General features: G+C 35.3%; 1 pseudogene; it reads right to left on the reverse strand.

Moving 5' to 3' along the window:
• Nucleotides 1-300: 300 nt before the first annotated feature.
• On the reverse strand, nucleotides 301-1,721 carry LOC123848824 (splicing factor 3A subunit 3-like; annotated as a pseudogene).
• Between the last annotated feature and the right edge of the window lie 15,996 nt (nucleotides 1,722-17,717).

A 17,717-nucleotide genomic window follows, 5' to 3' on the forward strand; every position in this document is an offset into this window, starting at 1 on the left:
GTAGCTCTCTAATTTCTATACATTCATACACAGCACATGCTCTAGTTACATTGAATCATCTTACTCTCCTCATTAATATCTCCTTTATTACTTACAATCTAGAATAAATGTCATATTCAGTGTAAATCTGTTATTGATATTTTCTCCAAAGACACAAACAATATTTTTCTTGGTTGATCATTTTTGTTGTTGTTATTGTTTAATGTTTATCATATTACATCCTAATTTGGTCTTCTCTTCTGAAGTTCTGAAAGATAATACTTTGTATTTGCATGTAACTTTGTTACAGGCACATAGTAGTTAGTTGTAAGAAAATGTGAAATGAATAAAAGAATGGCACTTCCATAATCCTTTTTCCAGAGAGACCTCAGTGGTCTTCTTATTCACAACATTCCCACTGGAGTCTTCATATTCTTCATCAGTGTCAGGATGCCATTGTTCCGATGACTTCTGAAGTTTCAGCTTGGCCCACAGGGAGACAGCATCTTCACATTAGCAAATTGGGCAGTGTTTGGGATGCCCAAACACCTCATGCCATGAGCATGGCCATTCAGTACAGTGCTACTGGAAGGCTTCCAGAACTCAGTAGGTGTAATTTCCACAAATTTCACAGTTGTAGTTTAGACCATGAAGCTTATATCTATACAGTAGGGAATGGGTTTGCCATCCCAGCCAAAGGGCAGGTTTCTGGGGTTGTAAATGATCTCATTCTCCTCATCTTCACCTTCACTCTCACTGATCTGCTTATACTTCTCTACTTTTCTACTTCTCATTTTTCCCTTATCCATGTACATTTTCATGAGGGAGATGATGCTGTTCCCCCCAAATCTCTACATATTCACAGATAAAGGCTTCTGGGAAGGCAATGTCTTTGTTTCTCTCAGTGTCTCATTTGACTTTTGACTTGGGATTTTTGGCAAGCAGGGAGGTGTCAAGTGACTCCAGGGACTTTCCTTAGGTGCTGAATAGCCTCTGGGATCACTCTTCTAGGGTCCCACCTCACTTCAGGCCTAAAGCTAAGAGAGCAGATTTCAATCTGTACAGACCAAGGGAAGCCAACTCCTCCTAAGAAGAGAATGCAGACAGGTCAAGATGGCCTCCTGCATGGGTCAGGGCTCCACTTGTCTCTTTTGGCCATCCAGGAAAGATATCATTCTCCCACTTCTCAAACTTATTATGAATCTTCCTAAAAATCCATTCTGATCTTGGAGCAGCTTCGCTCGATCTGTGTAATCTTGAAGGTAGTCAAGCAGCATTTCCAGGTATCTTTTATATTTGACATCCTTCTTTTCTGTAGAAATGTCAAATAACTGGTCAAAGATGACAAGTATGTGATATAATCCAGCTTCTCCCGAGGCCTTCAGGTTAATGTATTTGAGGTTAACAGTCATGGACATCTAAGTAACAACCATATCCCTCTTCATCTGTGAACTCCACCAAGTTCCATGCCTGTTCTCTTGGATTCTCTCAAACTTTCAGAAGCTCCTCAAATTCCACTGATATTGGCACACAGATCTCATTTGGGTGTTTCTGGTGGAATTCCTTTATTTGCTTGAGTCTACTATAAAATTCGGCAAATTTGTTGGGTCTTGAAATGGCATTGAGTTCTTCCTTTCTTAATCCATTCTTACATCATACAAATCCCACAGTTTCCTACTGACTTCCAAATACCGCTCTTGCATGGCCCGGGTGCAGGTCTGCTGGTTAGGCTTAGGCGTCATGGGGATCAGGTAGTAAATATAATTTATCCCAAGAATGTCTTAGAGTGATCTCGGTCCATATAAATTTATCTTACATATAAATCTACAGTCAGTGAATGCAGATTTAGACCTGATATGCTTAGAAACCATCAGAATCATCCAATTTGATACCTAAAACTTTGAAGGAAATTTATTATAGAAGAAAAGGTCAAGTACATGGACCAAGTGTCAAGGAGATCCAACTCCACACCAAAGTTTAAGCTAAAAGAGATACTGCATCCATAACTGAAGAACGAAGTTTAGTACAACCACTAAAATCTAAAATATTCTTATCACAGCCCCTTTTAATTTGCTTATGTGGCCTTTACAGAACACAGTTGTATGTGTGTGTGTGTGTGTGTATGTAGATATACACTCTGCTCTAAAATAAAAGCTTTTATTTTTTTTTATTTTTTTTAATTTTAAAATGATAAAAAAAAAGTTTTTAGAACCTTTCATGTAAAATGGAATATGTAAACATTTTATTTTTAAACGCCTTTTAAGATGCATTTTCCAAGAAGCTAAGGAAAAAATTATCAAGGTTTCAAAAATATAAATGTATTCCCAAGAAAGAGTTTTAGTAAGAAAATAGGATAAAGATAATATGTAAAAGTGGTACAACACAGAATGGTTTAGAGGTAAGAATTTAGCATACAATCTTAGGATTCCAGACAGAAAATGGATTTTGTTTTAAGTGAAGTATGTGTGCTTTATATTAAATACAAAAGACAAAAGACACATCTATTATCCTTATTGGAAGTAACTGAAGTTTAATAAAGGAAGTAGATAGGATTTTAAAATCTTTGGCTAAATAACAAATATCATATATATTAAACAAAAAGTTTAAAACAAACCTAAGGTGGTTCTAGCATTTTCACTGTCTATAGCATGCACAGAGAATAAGTTGGAAAGAAATATTTTTTGAACAGAAAAAAAGTGTTACTCAGTACTATGCAGGAACATTATCAATCATGGAATAAGATCTAATATAAGCAATAGATATTCAAGTAATCACTACATGAAATAGCTAAGAAATCCATCATTCTTATCTTTCCATCATAGGTTTACCATATACACCCAAGGGACAATACTTTTGTGGAGTTCTTTCTGAGATCATTGTACCCTCAAAATACGGTAGATAAAATAATGACAACTTTTTGTGCATTTTATAAAAACATAATTACAATTTCAAAATCAATCATGATAAAATATTGCAAGATGAAACCGTAAGAAATTTCAGATCATGAATAAATTCAGACTGAGACCTGGTTACTTTGATTGGACTGAGCTTAGGCCTATGACTATAAATGTTTATCATTTTTCTTATTTTTATTCATATAATACTTATTACTAAAAGCAGGGTATACTACAATATACAACACAAACTCTATGAAGCCAGAATGTGGGCCTTGTTAATATTTTAATCTCCTATATTCTCTAAAAGAGTACTTTGTAGAATTTTCCAAAACCAATATACTACAGTAACATCTGATTAGAGCATACTGTCATTACTCTTCTGTGTCCTGTAATAACATTCCCTGATTTTCCTCACATTTATGCTAAGGTATGATGTATTTTAAAATTTACATACCATTGAATAAATATTTCAGTTTGGAAATTTTTATCTCCTTTGATGCTTTGTTAAGAACTAGAACATCTGGGATATGCTCCGTTGAATCAATTCTCACATACTCATTTCTTTATATTACTGGATATACATCTGTTATACTCAGTTTTCATGGGTCAAATTGTTTCCCCTCAGAGGTCATTTAAGTCCTAACCTCCAGTACCTCAAAATATGACCAACTTATAGATCTCTAAGGTCTTTACATAGATAATCAAGTGAAAATGAGGTCATTAGGTTTGGCCTCCAGTCAAAATAACAGAAGATAGCTTATAAAATAAAATAAAATCCACCTATAAACGAACTTCGAAAGAGTAAAACTGATTCATAAATTAAGAAAAAAAAAGACTTAACAAAAAAAAGTCAATATTCTATAAAGAAAGACAAAAAGATTCAATCTGGTGAATATAAGCCTAACTGTACCATTTATCAATTTGAATACAAAGAGATGAAGCACATTATTTAGAATGCAGAGATTGTGCGACTGTGGAAAAGAATAATATTCACCTATATGCTAAATTCAAAGGACAGAAAAAGCTATGCCATGCAGACACTGATTATATAAAATCAAGAATGTCTATATTAATATTATTCAAATTAGAATTCATAACAAAGAGTGTTATAATGGACATAAGGGGATATTTCATAACAACAAAAGGGTCAATTAAGTTAATAAAAGTATTATACAACACCAAATATATATGCTTTTAATAAAAGAGTTTGAAAATAAAGAGAAATAGAAAAATTCAAAATATATTCAGAGACTTCCACAATTCTCTCAGAAACTGACAAGTGTTTAGAACACAAAAAGGCTATAAAAGACATCAATGTAACCTTATTGACATACACATGGCAATAGCAGAATAAACATTCTTTTCAATTGCGCCTGTGAATTGACCATGATAGACCACATGCTTTTTTTGTAAAATATAAAATGATTAAATTCTTTATAGACTATTCTCTGAGCAAAAGAAATTATATTAAAAATTCATAAAAAATAGTATCTGGAAAATACCTAAATTTTATAAATTAGCATACTCTTAAATAGCCAATGGATCAAAGGAAAAAAATACAAGTGAAATTAGAAAATATTTTAAACTGAATGATAAAGAAAATACAACCTATTGATATTGAGAGGATATGTGTAATGACATATTTAAAGGAAAGTTATATTTTTAAATGTTATAACAGAGAAAAGAAAAATATAAAAGTATCTGATTCTCCCTTAAGATATCAGAAAATCGGGGCGCCTGGGTGGCTCAGTCGTTAAGCGTCTGCCTTCGGTTCAGGTCATGATCCCAGGGTCCTGGGATCGAGCCCCGCATCAGGCTCCCTACTCTGCAGGAAACCTGCTTCTCCCTCTCCCACTCCCCCTGCTTGTGTTCCCTCTCTCGCTATGTATCTATCTGTCAAATAAATAAATAAAATCTTTAAAAAAAAGATATCAGAAAATCACAGAAAATTAAATGAAAAATAAGTAATAAGAAATAATAAATACAATAACAAGACAAAAATAGAAAAATCAATGAAACAAAAAATTGTGTTTAAAAGATCAGTGATTTGGTAAACATTTAACTAGACTATAAAAGAAAAAGAAATGATGCAAATTCCTGAAATTAAAAATGAAAGATGTAGGGCGCCTGGGTGGCTCAGATGGTTAAGCGTCTGCCTTCGGCTCAGGTCATGATCCCAGGGTCCTGGGATCGAGTCCCGCATCGGGCTCCCTGCTCCTTGGGAGCCTGCTTCTCCCTCTGCCTCTCTCTCTCTCTCTCTCTGTCTCTCATGAATAAATAAATAAAATCTTAAAAAAAAAATGAAAGATGTCATCACAGGGGCAACAGAAAGTAAAAGAATGAAAAGGAACATTATTTTTTTTCGTCATGATAAGTGTACTCTTTAATCCCCGTCCCCTATTCCCTCCATGCCCCCACCCACCTCCTCTCTGGTAACCATCCATTTGTTCTCTATAGTTAAGAGTCCTCTTCTTGTTTTCTCTCTCTCTCTTTTTTCCTTTGCTCATTTGTTCTGTTTTTTATAATTCCACATATGAGTGAAATCATATGATATTTGTCTTTCTCTGACTGACTTATTTCACTTAGCATTGTACTCTCTAGCTCCATCTATGTTGTTGCAAATGGCAAGATTTCATTCTTTTCTATGGCTGAATGATATTCCATTGTACATATGTACCACATCTTCTTTATCCATTCATCTACTGATGGACACTTGGGCTGCTTCCATAATTTGGTTATTATAAATAATTGTGCTATAAACATAAGGGTGCATGTATCTCTTTGAATTACTGTTTTTGTATTTTGGGGGTAAATACCCAGTAGTGCAATTCCTGAATCATAGGGGAGTTCTATTTTTAACTTTTTGAGGAACTTCCATACTGTTTTCCACAGTGGCTGCACCAATTTGTATTCCCACTCACAGTACAAGAGGGTTCCTTTTTCTCCACATCCTCACCAACACTTGTTGTTTCTTGTGTTTTTGATTTTAGTTATGCTGACGGGTGTGAGGTGATATCTCATTGTAGTTTTGATTTACATTTCCCTCATGATCAGTGTTGTTGAGCATATTTTCATGTGTCTGTTGGCCATCTATATGTGTTCTTTGGAGCAATTTCTGTTCATATGTTCTGCCCATTTTTAGTTTTTTTTTTTTTTAATTTTACTTGAATTCAATTAATTAACATATAATGTATTATTAGTTTCAGAGGTAGTTTAATGATTCATCAGTTGCATATACAACCCAGTGCTCATTACATCAAGAGCCCTCTTTAATGCCCATCACCTACTTACCCCATCTCCCCACACTCCTCCCCTCGAGCAACCCTGTTTGTTTCCTATAGTTAAGAGTCTCTTATAGTTTGTCTCACTCTCTGATTTCGTCTTATTTTATTTTTCCTTCCCTTCCCCTATGCTCCTGTTTTGTTTCTTAAATTCCACATATGAGGAAATCATGTGATAATTCTTTCTCTGATTGACTTATTTCACTTAGCATAATACCCTCTAGCTCCATCCATGTCATTGCAAATGGCAAGATTTCAATTTTTTGATGGTTGAGTAATATTCCATTATATATATATATATATATATATATATATATATATATATATATATATATATATACATACCACATCTTCTTTATCCATTCATCTGTCGTTGGACATCTGGGCTCTTTCCTTATTTTGGCTAATGTGGACATTGCTGCTATAAACATTGGGGTGCAGTTGCCCCTTCAAATCACTATGTTTTGGGTGCCTGGGTGGCTCAGTCGTTAAGCATCTGCCTTCGGCTCAGGTCATGATCCCAGGGTCCTGGGATCGAGTCCCGCATCGGGCTCCCTGCTTGGCGGGAAGCCTGCTTCTCCCTCTCCCGCTCCCCCTGCTTGTGTTCCCTCTCTCGCTGTGTCTCTCTCTGTCAAATAAATAAATAAAATTTAAAAAAATCACTATGTTTTTATTTTGCCTATTTTAAATTGTATTATTTTTTAGGCAATTAGTTGTATCAGTTCTTTATATATTTTGGATACTAACCCTTTACCAGATATGTCACTTGCAAATATCTTTTCCCATTCCATAGGTTGCCTTTTAGTTTTGCTGATTCTTTCCTTCACTGTGTAGAAGCTTTTTATTTTGATGTAGTCCCAATAGTTTATTTTTGCTTTTTTCCCCTTACTTCCATAGACATATTAGTAACAAGTTGCTAGAGTCAAGGTCAAAGAGGCTGCTGCCTGTCTCACATTAAGGATTTAATCCATTTTGACTTTATTTTTGTCTCTGGTGAAATTGGTCCAATTTCATTCTTTTGCGTGTTGCTGTCCAGTTTTCCTAACACCATTTGTTGAAAGCACTGTCTTTTTCCATTGGATATTCTTCCTGTTTTGTCAAAGATTAGTTGACTATATAGTTGTGGATCCATTTTTGGGTTTTCTGTTATATTCCATTGACTTATGTGTCTATTTTTATGGTAGTATCATATTGTTTTAATTACTACTGCTTTGTAATATAACTTGGAATCTGGAATTGTAATGCCTCCATTTTTGTTTTTTCTTTTTTTTTTTTAAGATTTATTTATTTATTTGAGAGGGGGAGGAAGGGGCAGAGGGAGAGGGAGAAAGAATCTCGAGAAGACCCCGATAAACATGGAGCCAGAAGTCAGGTTTGATTCCAGGACCCTGAGATCACGACCTGAGCTGAAATTAAGAGTCAGACAGTTAATCAACTGAGCCACCCAGGCAACTCTTGTTTTTTCTTTTTCAAAATTGCTTTGACTATTCAAGGTCTTTTGTGCTCCCATACAAATTTGAGGATTATTTGTTCTAGTTCTGTGAAAAATGCTATTGGTATTTTGATAAGGATTGCATTACATCTATAGATTGCTTTGGGTAGTATAGACATTTTATCTGTTCTTCCAACTCATGAGGATGGAATGTCTTTCCATTTCTTTGCATCATTTTGAATTTCTTTCATCCGTGTTTTACTGTTTTCAGAAGATGAAGAGGAACATTACAAAACAAATGTTTGCCAGTGACTAACAGCTTCAATAAAGTGGGTATTTTTTTTGAAATACAGAAAATATTCAAACTGACATAAGAAGTAGAAATCTGAAAAGCCATATATATTGATTAAAGGTATTGAAGTGTTACATCTAAACAAATAAAAGAGAGCTTGTATTAGATTACAAAAGAAAACTTCCTTTATGTGGGAGGATTATGGAATGATCATTTGAGGAAGTAACCTTATTGATGAGGAAGGAAAAAAAAGGAGAGAGAAAAGAACGTTTTATGTTATAGGGACAGTAAAAGTAAAGGTCCCTAAGTAGAAAAAGTCTTTCTTGACTTTGAGGAATTGCAAGAATGTCAGTGGTTTGGGAGTGCAATGACTAAGAGGCCCAGTGAAGTAGGAGGTGATTTCTAGAGGTCAATAGGGTGTTAATGATACTCATAGATTAAAAAATACATTTAATAAACTGCTCTGTCTTTAATAAATTATTTAATACAAGTTATAAGTAGGATATATAAGTATAATATTATGGACCTTCATGTCCTTTTTCAAAAGTCATCTTCCCATTAAAGATCACCCCTGTTGCTATCCTATCTGATAATATTTTATTCCCTCAACCCCTGCAGTTTAAAACTTCCTATTCATCGTTCTTAGCCAATTTGTTTTTCTCCTTTATCTATTAATCTTTATTTTTTTTCTCATCTGTCTTCCCTACTGAAATGTAAACTTCATGAAGACAGTTTTTTAGTACTGCTTTATTTACTGCTGTATTCTCAGGACTTAGAGAAGTTGCTAGCACATAATAAGCTCTCAATAGTTATTTATTTTTTTTAATGAATGAATGATTAGCAGCTGAAACAGTGAATGATCATTAAATTAAAATGCAACATTTGTGAATGTCAACCCCCCAAAAGCATACATGATTTCTTATTAACAGAAAGGAAAAAGAATGTAGACCATTCAAGAAATGAAAATCTATTTCTCCAAGGGATGTTGTGCATGAAAATTTATCATAACGAGCAGTGTGTCTTCAACAATTTTAAGCAAAAGGGAATATATTTCAATTATCTTTTCCCAAGGCATCTGAATGGGATATACTGCTTCATTGCAGGTGCTTAGAGATCATGGTCACTTCTTTAATAGCAATCCCAATGACTCACATTATTCAATGCCAATATGCACAGAGGTCAAATTTCTGTAGGTAAGTAATTCCACCTTAAAAATTTGTGATGCACATAAATAGCACTGTCAAGAATATGTCAGACCCATACAACAAAAAGAAAGGAAGAATGCATATAAATTTGAAAATGAGAACAAATTTATTTAAAAGGAGGTATGGCCTGACATAATTCCCTCTTCATCTTTGGCTGACATAATGGCTTATGACCTACATAACCAATGACATATAGGATGAATATTGCTTAGTTTATTATCTGTCCAACTGAGGCATATAATTCTGACAGTTAGACAACTGTGTATCCAAATCTACACTAAAAGATGAATAAAGTACATGCTAATGTACTTTAAATGTTAGTGTATACAAATAATTATCACACTAGCAAAATTGAAAAATGTTGGAGTCTGATGGATCCCGACTTAAATATCAGTGTTATCACTTCCTACCTTTGCAAGCTTTCTTAATTATTAAATCCCTCCAAGCTGTGTTCCCTAACTGATAGCCAAAAATGCCACAGTTCCAATAAGATATTTATGAACAGTGATATAATATATAGACAAAGTCAACAGAATGGCTGGCTTATTATGATCATATCCTAACCAGGTTTTCCTCTATTATGCAACCCCATTCCAGACACTGAATTGGAAGACACTACTTGAAAATGTTATCCCACTAAATGACATGGTAAACATTTTTATTTTATTTATTTTATTTTTTTTTAAAGATTTTATTTATTTATTTGAGACAGAGAGAATGAGAGACAGAGAGCATGAGAGGGAGGAGGGTCAGAGGGAGAAGCAGACTCCCCGCTGAGCAGGGAGCCCGATGCGGGACTCGATCCAGGGACTCCAGGATCATGACCTGAGCCGAAGGCAGTCGCTTAACCAACTGAGCCACCCAGACGCCCGGTAAACATTTTTAGTGTGTTGGAGTACCCAGTATGATTGCAATCATAACATAAAATGCTTAAATATTGATTTTAGGATAATACAACATTTTTTAAAATACCAAGGATGATTTCTTTTTTTAAGATTTATTTCTTTATTTGGGAGAGAGAGAGAGAGGAAGAGGACACGCAGAGGGGATGGGGTAGACGGAGAGGGAAAAAGAAGCTTAAGCAGACTGCACTGAGTGCAGAGCCCGACGTAGGGCTCGATCTCAGGACCCCAAGATCACGCCCTGAGTGGAAACCAGGAGTTACGCTTAACCAACTGCACCACCCGGATGCCCCAAGGATGATTTTATTAATAAGGTTGAGTCACAAATTCTTTTCTATTCTAATGCTTTTTCATTGAAGCACTTGATAACTATGGTGACAAAAAAATTATTCCAAATGGAATATATTAACAAAGCAATCACCTTAAGTATCTCTTCTCCATACTATTCATATATCTCTTACCCATTCTACTCAGTTTTTCTGACAAAAACTCTATTCTCAACCAAAATAGTCATTTTGTATCATGTGGTTCCTGTAAAAGCTCATACCATTTTTCAGAAAACAAAGAAGCTGTTTAGGCCTGTCTCAAAAGTTGAAGCTTGTTTGTGTGAGATGATGACTAATATGTTATTCAGAAGAAATCCCAGAAACAAATGCACCGATTGCATTCAGGTAACATGATTCCCCATCGAAATTAACACCTTTAGAAATATAGAATTTTAGGTTCATAAATAGCTATCTGCCTTGTAAAGTACATGTATTTCAACAAGAATACTGTAGTAAGTTAAATTTTGCTTAATATGTAGATAAAAAACAAGGACTCATGTGAGCGAGGAAAACTCTTTTTACCTATAATTAAAGCCAAGACTATAATAGGCAATTAGATCTCACTCTGCAAATGCACTTCTGAATCATAAAGATATATTTTATATGGAGTACCATTTGTAATGAGAATTGTGGTAATTACCTCATATTTTTCCACCTTTCATAAATGATCTTAATTATCTAATAGAACTCTTTTCTTCCTGTGAGGCATTTGCCAAAATGTTATTTCTAATAAGTAAATGTACAATTTCAAAAGAGGGTAGAGTAAATCATAGAAGATGATATAGCAAATCAAAGATTTAGGGGAATACAATAAATAAACCACAGATGCTATTATATTGTTTCATACATCATTGTATTATTTACTGATTCATTAAATATATATTTTGGCACTTATTTGCAAGGTAGGTATTCACTGCTGTCAGAGATGCATAAATTCATAACTACTTTTATTTTAAAGGGAGGAAAATCTCCAATAAATATAACCCGTTTTCCTCAGGGAATAATACACTTTACTTACGTTAAGTAATTTCAAAAAAATAAATGGAATAAAATGTTGTAACAAGGGGACTAAAAATATTCTTTAAATTATTTTAACATTTAAAATATGAACTTCCTGGGGTGCCTGGGTTATTCAGTTGGTTAAGCGTCTGCCTTCAGCTCAGGTCCTGATCTCAGGGTCCTGGGATCAAGTCCTGCATCGGGCTCCCTGCTCAACGGGGAGTCTGCTTCTCCCTCTGCCTCTCCCTGCACTCATGCTCTCTTGTTCTCTCTCTCTCTCAAATAAATAAAAATCTAAAAAACAAAAAACAAAAAAATAACCCATGAACTTCCATAATTTTATATCAGTGTGGGGCATGAAACTGCGGTTTTCCCACTTGTGTGATTCTTAAGGTTAGAGGTATTTTTTCAGTGGATTTCGGTAATTTGATTTTATTCATTAGATTCTTTTATTAGTTAACATGCAGCTGTATTTATTCTTTTTTTTTTTTTTTGAATTTTTGGTAGCTTTACTTTAGTAGGACTGCTCATCATTACAAAAGCATAAATGTCAGCTCTGCAGCTTGTTGCTACGGTTAGCTTCAACAAGAATGTCAGAAGTGACAAGGCATAAAGTGATTCAGAGTGGTGACATTCCTGTTGATAATAGATTGGCTTCCATGTATGCTGCGGCAGCTTTGATCTCTGAAACCTCTCGTTAAAAAAAAAAAAAAAGAGAGAGAGAGAGAACTCCACTAGTCTGTGGTAGGAAATTTCAATCTTTCTACCAAACATTGTCAGAACTATCCTAGATGATTTAAATGTCACACTCACTTTATTTGTTGGATTATTTTTTGAAATATAAGTATGAACAGAGATTAACCATCATGTGTAGATTTGGGAACCATGGCCATCATTTATTTCTGAATATAACCTGTGGTGTGCAAATAGTAAGTATTCATGAGTAGTATGGTATTTTGAACCAAAATGTCATGGAGACAGAAGAGAAACCTTTTTTGAATATGCCACAGATTATTTATACATCGTAGTGTTGGCTTTCTTGTGCAGGATGAGAACAACTCGGCACTACCAATTTGCGTTATGTACATCTCTTCATTGATTTTTATGGTGAAATTTAAAAGGAGGTAAAGACTGTCACTTGCATTTATAGGAATCTCCTTTTCAGTTTTGTCTACATAATCTTAATTTAATTTAACAAAAATTTAAATTAAAAACTTAATGTTAACTAGCTCTTTCAAATTTGAATATTAGAGTCATTCTTTGTAACCTATTATGCTTAAAATATTTTTCCATGGATCTAGCAATTAATTACTTAAGCCTCCAATAAAATATGTTTGCTAGCTGGTTTTACTGTGTTTTACACATTTTGACAATTCCTTGTGTGTATTATGTTTATGAGAGTTCAGAATATAATTTAGAGATATAAAACTCTAAGAAATATTTACAATAAATGGGCTGCAACATGTCAAGTAGATCAATATATCAATATTATATCAAAAGAAATGATATTTAAAATCTAAAATTATTTGGGAGTACATGGAAATACCTATACTGGTAAACAAGACAGAGTCTGTGTCTCCAAGAAACTTACTGTTAATAAACAATAAATATTACTCTGATCTTTAGATAAACTCTTAACTTAGTATGACATTCAAAAATAAGATGAAACTCAGGAACACTATAATTGTATTACATAGTTATTTATTTTTATCTAACTCTTTACCTTTGTATTCAATCTTAGGTGAATATCTATCATACAAAGATGATCTCACCTATTCTCTGAGAGCAGTAAACCCAAAATTTCATTAGACAACATACCCCAAACAATGTGATGTGCAAACTCTCCCCTAAAGGTCTAAATCACGTAGTTGAGCTGCACATATCTAGAAAAGAAAAGTGCAAAAATAAAATTTTGGTTAATATACAACTAAGAGAAGTATACCTAGCTGCTAGAGTTTTCGTATCTGCACCAGCCAGGAGGCTGTAGTTGGCATTTATTAGATTTTTTTTTAAATATTTTATTTGACAGAAACACAGCGAGAAAGGGAACACAAGTGGGGGAGAGGGAGAAGCAGGCTTCCCGCTGAGCAGGGAGCCCCATGTGGGGCTCGATCCCAGGACCCCGGGATCATGACCTGGGCCGAAGGCAGATGCTTAACGACTGAGCCACCCAGGCGCCCTGGCATTTATTAGATTTTATCTACCACTTTGTACATAGCCAGCACCTAAGCTGACCAGGTTTCTTCACCTGGTGAGGTGATTCCAACTTTTTTTGTTTTGTTTTGTTTTAAGATTTTATTTATTTATTTGACAGAGAGAGACACAGCGAGAGAGGGAACACAAGCAGGGGGAGTGGGAGAGGGAGAAGCAGGCTTCCTGCTGAGCAGGGAGCCCAATGTGGGGCTCGATCCCAGGACCCTGGGACCAAGACCTGAGCCAAAGGCAGACGCTTAACGACTGAGCCACCCAGGCGCCCCCAACTTTGTTTTGAAGTATCTGAGGTTTTTCAGTGGTCCTTGGTTTATTGGACTATCATGTATTCCCAGTAAATTTGGTCTTGGAAGTACTAAGGGGTATCCCAATGAGTGCCACAGGTTCCAAATATATTCCATCCTGAGCTAATTTTGTAGCCGAAAACTAACGCTGTAGATCAATTTTATGGTTCACTGGATTAAATGTCACTCTGTTCATGATGTCAGTTTAGGTCTCATAGAGAGAATACCACAGTTATATGTTCAGTCTCTCTCAGGGCTGAAGAGAAAGACAAGAGCTGCCCTTCAAAAAGAGAATAGTTATCACTAGAGGAGGACATTATTTTGCTGCAAAATCCTCAGAATCTGTCCTAAAATTATTGTAGTGGGACTAACCAGAGGATCCTTATGTATGACTGGCAGTGAGAGCCTTATTGTAACTGTTGTCTTATGAGGCATACTTTCCAGGAGACTTTTATTTCAATTGAACCTGCTGCAGAGCCTTATTTTTTTCTTGACTCCACTCAAAAACTTTCAGCTAAATGAGTTAATTGATAATGAGTTAGAGCATGAAGCCCCTTATGGTTTATGTTGCCTCTAAAATCTGAAGAGACCCAAAGTGAAATTTTCCAGTTTCTCAGTGCTAGACAGTATAAACTGTCTCTCAATTTAGGGAGAGTTTCCCAACATGTTCAAAACTGATGGGCCTCTAGAAACTTTGGTAATTTGACAGAACCCAGAATCTTCATTGGGTTTATCTTTTACCACTAGCACGCATGTGTTTCACTAGAATATCTGGTTAGTAGCTACTTTCTGCTTACCAGATCCCATCATTCTGAGTTACCAATAGTGGGGCGACATGACATTCTGCAGAATATTCAGATAATTTATATCCCTTACAATTCTTTTAAGACAGAGAGCATGAGAGCTGATATAGCCCTGAGATAAGACAAGCAAGACATACTATTATTCCTCCCCAATGATAGTGAAGTGCTTCTCCTCATCCCTGTTAATTGTTTTGGAGAAAAATATGATTTGCACTACTTTTCAGGGAGTGAATTGTGTCAAAGTACAATTGTAAATTGTAGTCAAAGTACAATATGTAAAACAGCAACTGGATTTAGATAACATCTGCTTAAGCTTTAAATAACAAGCAATCTACATAGCTTTTGCACCAACCAAACACATCAATTAAATGGAAATTTGAGAGAAATCACCACTTACATCTTTAGTATCTTAGATATTGCTGCTAATTTCTGAAATTTCTCCAGGAATGAGGTGTTGCTTATTTTTTTGCTATTTTCTTAAGAAGGGGAGGTTCTGGGGTTTTCTACTTAACTCCCCTTCCTTTCGTAGCACCTTCATTTTCAGGGAGCCAAATGCAGGCATTCTGCAGTTTACTAATTAGATCTATTCAAACCATACAATCCCCTTGTGAGATTTACTGTACTACAGAACTTGGACAAAGCTTTACTTATCACTTAGCATCCACAAATATTCACTCACACCAATGATGCCCACATATGATTTCAGATACTTAGGCATTAGAATCTATTCAGTGTTAGTATCTATTTACTCCTGGTAATTTCAGGTCACCAGAGTGGTTGTTCTGATATATAGCTCCAGGTCCTTTTGTAGGAGGCTTGGAAGAAAATTTATAAGATATGTGTATGGAGGTGTGGTGGTTCTTCCTTAACTAGTTGTGGGTCAGCTTACTGGTTTAATGTAAGAACTAGTTTAGCAACTATGGCTTCCTATTACAACACTTCAAATCAAGCATCTATGAACAATCCAAGTTTTATTTTTAATACATAAAGTATTATTTTAAAATAATCTTTTATCTGACTGTAATCTATTCATTTTTAAAAGTGTTGAAGGCGGGCGCCCGGGTGGCTCAGTTGGTTAAGCGACTGCCTTCGGCTCAGGTCATGATCCTGGAGTCCCGGGATTGAGTCCCACGTCGGGCTCCTTGCTCAGCAGGGAGTCTGCTTCTCCCTCTGACCCTCCCCCCTCTCATGTGCTTTCTCTCATTCTCTCTCTCAAATAAATAAACAAAATCTTTAAAAAAATAAAATAAAAAATAAAAGTGTTGAAGGCAATTAACAGCTACAGGTTTTTGGATGTCAAACCAATAATTGCCGTTCCACCCATGCTTCTGATAAAGTCATTTCCACTACACTGTCTCAGATATTTAATCACAATGACCTGACCTCTGTCACTCCAGTAGGCTATTATTTCTGTTGAAGAGGGTCCCCCATTTCAATAGTGATATTTCCTTTTCTTATTCATAATCTAAAGAGCTTTCCAGGAATGCTGGTGCTCCCATCACTGATATGTTTCCAATGTCTTAAAGAAAGGACTATCCTCAGAGTCCCTTCTATGAATACCTGTTGATGGAAGGTAAGTGAGCTTTACATAATAAATCCAACACATCATTTGTGCCTTCACATTTTTTCCTCTACAAAAGACTAAGTGAGCTCAATAATCTTAACATCATTTGATGTAGATAATGACACTGTTAAATCCGGGCTTCATGCATCGAATCAAGCAGTGTTAAGGCTACTTTCAGCTGCCAAAAATAGTACATTAAATCCCTAAATATGGTAAGCTGTCTGCATATAGATAATTTAAGCCAAATTCAACCTTATCCTCTGGCTTAATACTCCTAAATTTATTCCCATACAAGCTCATAAGATTCTTGCTGTTAAAACTTTCAAGATCTTTCGATTCCTTTGGCGTATAGTCCATGTTTTTCTGCTCAAGGTTTTACAATTCTCCTCTTGGGATCAGACTTACTTTATGGGCTTGGAGGCCATAAAAGATGAGTGACCTGTTTTTTCAAAGGTCTTCAATTCATCTAAATCTACATTAATATCCTGAAGGCAAGTCTGAGTTACTTCATCTGACTCTACTAATGCCACAACCTTGGCTGAAGAAATTTGGCAATTCATGTTAAACTTGATTTATAACTTGAGCCCTGACCACAATCAAATTGGGGCCCAATGCTCCGATACTGTCCTAGTCGATTCCGGATGCTATAAGAAAATACCATATATTGGGTAGATTGGGAAATAAATAAAACACATTTATTTCTCACAGTTTTGAAAGATGGAAGGCCAAGTTTAGAGTGTCAGTATGGTCAGCTGAGGACCCTCTTTCAGGTCAGTCTTTTGGTTGTATTCTCATGTGGCAGAAGGAATGAAGGATCTCTCTAGGGCATTAATCTCACGCATGAGGGCTCTAACCTCACAACCTAATATAACCTTACAACCTAATAACATCCCAAAGTTTTCATCTCCTAATACCATCACGTTGGATATTAAGATTTCAACACATGAATTTTGGTAAGAAACAAATAGCCTTTTAGCGGGTATATATGTCCTGAACTTATAAAGAATAAGATTTTGTTTTAGTATCTCCACAAAGTCCTCTGTGACTCCATCCATTCTGTTAGCTGAGAAGTCAAAGCCCCAGGCTTATCATTTAATTTTTTAAAGCTCTCCAATGTCTTTAGAAATGGCCAAACCATTCTATAAAATTGTAGCCACAACTTGTACTATATCAGTTATGTGCAGCTGATATTGATATTGACTTGATATCCCTAATTCTCACCTTCAGTCACTACTTCACCCATGTAACAATACGTGACAATTGTACTAATGTAAAAATTATTTGCATCATATTTTCTCCCACAAGGAGGTCATTAGAATGTTCACACTCAGACAGTCAAGTAACCTACTCTCAAAATCCTATGTTATACTCTGTTTTCTGGGATAACTCATTTTAACAAGAAGGGAATCAGTCAGGGCTAATCTTGCTAAACAAAACCATTCTGAGTATCTACAATGGGTTGAAGAGACAAAGTGTAGTTGTAATGTTTCTGTATTCAAAATGTGGGTCACTTGGTGGAAGGTTAAATAATGGCAGTCTTGC

This window comes from Mirounga angustirostris, unplaced genomic scaffold (genome assembly GCF_029215605.1).
Source record: "Mirounga angustirostris isolate CCGP_5_RB_7025 unplaced genomic scaffold, mMirAng1.0.hap1 SCAF_2, whole genome shotgun sequence".
In the NCBI taxonomy this organism is placed as follows: Eukaryota; Metazoa; Chordata; class Mammalia; order Carnivora; family Phocidae; genus Mirounga; species Mirounga angustirostris.